We start from the raw sequence: 5,011 nt of genomic DNA, 5'->3' as shown, positions 1-5,011 counted from the left end.
GAGAGGGAGAGGGAGAGGGAGAGACCGACGGGTGAGGGAGAGAGGAAGGCCATGGAGATTGAGAGGGAGAGGGAGAGACCGATGGGTGACGGAGAGAGGAATCTGGGAGAAGAACCTGGAACGAGAAGCGGAAGCCCAAGTATATATTTGCCAGGCCGGATTCTGATGAGAAGCCAGGGAAGCCAAGACGAAGCAGCTGAGAAGCCGGATAAAGCAGGAGAAGCTGCTTCCGACGAAATTTGCTTCATTTTTTTTGGACCGTTGATCGGCAGATCGGACGGCTGCAGGAATTTCGGGCGACATGGACTAAATTTGAACCTTTCAAATTTTGAAATTTTAAAAAATGACAAGTTCGAACCAAAATTTGAGACCCAAAATGATTTCAACATAAAAAGTGATGAATATGTAAAAGTGATGAATACAAAAGTTGTTCAACTCATCAAGATCTACAACTTTTATTTTGGTCATCTTATCATTTGACAAAATTTGAACCTTTCAAATTTGAAATTTTAAAAAAATGACAAGTTCGAACGAAAATTTGAGACCCAAAATGATTTCAACATAAAAAGTGATGAATACCAAAGTTGTTCAAATCATTAATATCTACAACTTTTATTTTAGTCATCTTGTCATTTGACAAAATTTGAACCTTTCAAATTTGAAATTTTGAAAAATGACAAGTTCGAACCAAAATTTGAGACCCAAATTGATTTCAACATAAAAAGTGATGAATACCAAAGTTGTTCAACTCATGAATATCTACAACTTTTATTTTGGTCATTTCTTCATTTGACAAATTCTTAGCACACATTGTTCACTAATCTTACACATGTCTCATATAGTTTATAAAACCTTATGAGAGATGTGTCACATTTGTGAATAATGTCATTACCACTTTGTCATATGAAGAAATGACCAATACAAAAGTTGTAGATCTTGATGAGTTATTCAACTTTGGTATTTATCACTTTTTCATGGCGTGGACTGTACATATACTCGGTGGGTACATCATGGAGGGGACATTAGTGTACATGTTAATCAAGTTCCTATTCCTGTCATTAACAATGATGAGGGTTCCATAGATGGGATGGGTGTGGACGAGGATGACAACAATGGTGCTGATCGGTTAGATAGGATGATAAGGGACCTACAAACTGTAGAAGGACATGGTAGACATGATATTGAAACTATATGGAAACAAAGATGGACACATGGAAGGCTCTTTTTTGAATCATGTGATGAAGGAGGCTTAGCACTAGCTTTATCCTGGTTGTACTAAATTTTCAAAATTCTCAATTGTGGTACCCGACGGCTTGCGTGTCACTTGTGGACCCTTCTCCATCTTCATCTGACCTGTGGAACCCGACGACTTGCGTGTCACTTGTGGACCCTTCTCCATCCGACCTGTGGGACGTGACCTTTCTCCATCTCCATTTGACCTGTGGGACCTGATGGCTTGCATGTCACTTGTACCCTGTGTGCCGCCGGGGTTTAATAAAATCTAACTCAAACAAACCATGAGACATAGGAGTCGAACCCGAGACCCAGAGCAAGGAATGGACTGTCTTCACCATTGCACTAGACGCCTGGTTGTGTTGACATATCTTTGGAGTCCTTATAGTAGTATATATTCTCTGTGTGGATGCCCTACAAGTTGACCTATATATTGTATAATGAGCCTTTATGTACCCTGTCCCCTATTCTTTTTAAGCGTTGAGATGAGAAAGATATGACTGTATTTTAGCTAGTTAGTGGCATGGTTCCTATCTCATTCTGTAGATGGTTAATACCTGAATTGAGAGCTGTATGGAATAAAATATTGGAGGACATTCTTGATACACAGTTTGTATCTAACCAGGACATTGTCTCTTGGAAACTTGAAGGTAAAGGTAAATTCTCTATGAAATCCACTTATAATGCTTTGACCTGTTTTGAGTGGGTACCCTTAGTTAAGTATATTTGGAAAGGAAAGATTCCTGCTAAAATCAAGATCTTCCTTTGGTTAGTGGATAATAATGCCATCTTAACTAAGGACAATTTGATCAAAAGACAATGGAAAGGTGACCCTACATGCTACTTGTGTCATCTTCCTGAAACTGTAAATCATCTGTTGTTCAACTGTTCTGTTGCCAAGGTTGTATGGGCAACAGTTGCCACCTGTCTTGGAGCATCCAACATTCCAACTTCCTTTGATCAAAGTCAGAGATGGTGTGAACAATGGATTGCTAAAGGAAATCAGTTTTATGCTGTGGGCATTTCGGCCATTTGTTGGTCAATTTGGAAAATGAGAAACATAATCTGTTTTCATGGGAAGAAATTCCATAATCCTCTGGAGATTGTTAGTCATGTGTGTGCTTTAATGAAATTCTAGGCAGGTCTTCAAAAGGAAGTTGATAAGGAGGCGTTGATCAAAGGCGTGGAAACCATGACCAAGATTGTGGTGCAACTTTTGAGCAAGAAGAACCAAGCTGCTGGTCAGTCCAACCTACTACAAGATGCAACCAGGAAGGATGAGGAGAACAAGGAATCAGATTGTTGAAGAGCTAGATGATGTTAGCACCTTAAAAAGTTTATGTTGTAGGCTTTTGTTTGTCGCTACTGTTAATTTCTGGGTTGTAGTCTGTTATGGGAGTTTAGCCCCCTATACTGTTGGTATCCTGTTCTGTCTTTTGCTTTTCTAAACAAGCTCTTTAAACCCTAGTTGTATTTCTGTTCATATGCAATGGAAATGGGGAGATCCCTGGTTCAAAAAAATCCCCTACAAGTGGAAACAAATCTGTGCCCATTGGACTTGTGGTGGCAGCAATGGCGGCGGAGGATCCCCGGTGTGCTGTGGTGGCTCAGGCGTCCTTTTGAAGGCTAGGCGGTGGGGCTTCCCGGTGGAGCGCGGCGACATTGGCGTCCGTGTCCGTTGTGTGATGCGACAGAGGCGACAGATCTGGTCTGTAGGTCTCCTTTATCACTTTTTCCTGTTCGCTTCACTGTTTTGGTCCTTGCTAGAACATGAGGTATACAAGAAGCATTGTAGCATTGGAGATTTGGTTAGGCCAATGATGATGAAAAGAATTAGGAGCTAGCACTGGTTGGTTTTCTGCTCGTGTCTTGGTTTTCTACATATGTTTAGTGTTCTTACTGTAAATGCCTATGTGCAACTAGGCCTATTAATTGACAAGTGCTTGCTTGATTACACCTATCTGTCTAGGAAAACAAACAAGTCATTCGCTTTTGTCTTAAACTATTTTTTCTGTCCATTGCTTACTTGATTCTACATTTCTGTTTCATATGCTCCAGTGCCACCAGTGAGTCCTTATGGTATTTAGAACATGTAACATATCTGAGGCCACATTTCTACGCCAATGATGTCTACATGGCTGTGGGATGTATTAGTATGTAGCTCATATGTTTGCTTTATGTGTCTTCTCCTTGTTGACAACCAAGTTATTCATTTGGTTCCAAACAAGAGGAAGGCATCGAAAGCAAATCAATGCTTTGCGTCCATCATTCACATGACTGAGGCCAATAATGTTTAAGCTACACATGTTGCTACTGATGGCAATGATGATCACTACCACTTGTTCATTGACATTCTACTTGTGAAAACTAAGCAAGCTCCATTAATTGTTGAAATTGTAATGGTTACAACTCCATTAACTGCTTCTCTAGTTTGAGTTATATATATCTATGTGGTGCTACTCTAAATTTAGATGAGATCCTACCCTGAAAATTGTTAATCGTTGTTAAAGTTGCACTTTGGTATGAGTTGTGGACTTCACTGATGGATCTTTGTTGGATTATTTTCCTCTTCAATGATCTCATTAGTGAGGAAGCTCTAATCTTACTACACACTAACAAAATGGAGGAGGCCCCCAACATGAGGAACTCACTGGCTAGCCTCATGGAGGATGTATTTTTCAAGATCCTCCGCCACCTCCCTGCCCACTCCTTGTTCTGCTTTAAATGTGTCTATCGCTCCTGGAAACACCTCATCTTGGACTCTAACAACCATAAGAATCTACCCCAGACTATGGCCGGCTTCTTCTATGATAGTGAGAACAGTAATCAACACTTCACCATCGTCCCTAGTGTTTGGCCCCCTCCTTGGAATTCTTGCCCTTCAACATTGACAATCCTTGGTGTACGGCCTCATCCTATGCTGGTGCTTTGGGGCTGATGGATCATATCGCTATGTCGTTTGCAATCCAATGACCCAGAAGTTTAATATACGGCCGCCTAGAACCCTTTTTGTTGGCCATTCTATTGGTGAAGCTCGCTTAGGGTTCGATCCAACAGCCTCCTTGCACTTCCATGTGATTGAATATGTGGATGTCGACATTGTGTACGCAGGTGTGGAGATCTACTCATCTGAAACTACAGCATGGATCTATAAGGAATCCGAATGGGGCAAGCATACTGATGTGACAATTTACAGATCACCAAGTGTGTTTCTTAGCGGTTGTCTGCACATTATGGGGCACTCTGGGGTGTACTTTATGATACTTGCTGTGGATATGGAGGGAAACACATGGAGGAAATTGATAGGCCTAGTGGTCTTCAACACTCCATGCATCAAGCTAAAGGTCACTTGTGTGTATGTACTGTTGTTGGTCCCAATGATTCCTAGCTTTCAGTCTGGATCCTTGAATACTATGGTACTAATAATGGGACATTGCAGCATACGGTCAGCATGCGGATCTTGTTTGGAAGGATTAATATTAGATTTGGTTACGTGAATTGTGTTGACGACTACACAGTGATTTCAGTTCACCCAGAATGAAATTTGATTTTCTTTGCTGGGGAGGATGGAACAATCATCGCATATGACCTGGACCGCATAAGAGTTCATGTCAACCTTGCCCATGTCTTTCGGTATGGTAGACGTAGCATTATTAAAAATAGTTCATCTGCAAACCATTCTATCTTCCTTATGTTCCCTTGTTCTTGGATTCATTAGCAGAGCAGTAAATAAAGCTACATTTGATGTATCTCTTTGTCATGCATTTTAAATGGACAA

This window comes from Miscanthus floridulus, chromosome 10, assembly GCF_019320115.1.
Source record: "Miscanthus floridulus cultivar M001 chromosome 10, ASM1932011v1, whole genome shotgun sequence".
Taxonomy (NCBI): domain Eukaryota; kingdom Viridiplantae; phylum Streptophyta; class Magnoliopsida; order Poales; family Poaceae; genus Miscanthus; species Miscanthus floridulus.
This window is presented reverse-complemented; position numbering follows the sequence as displayed.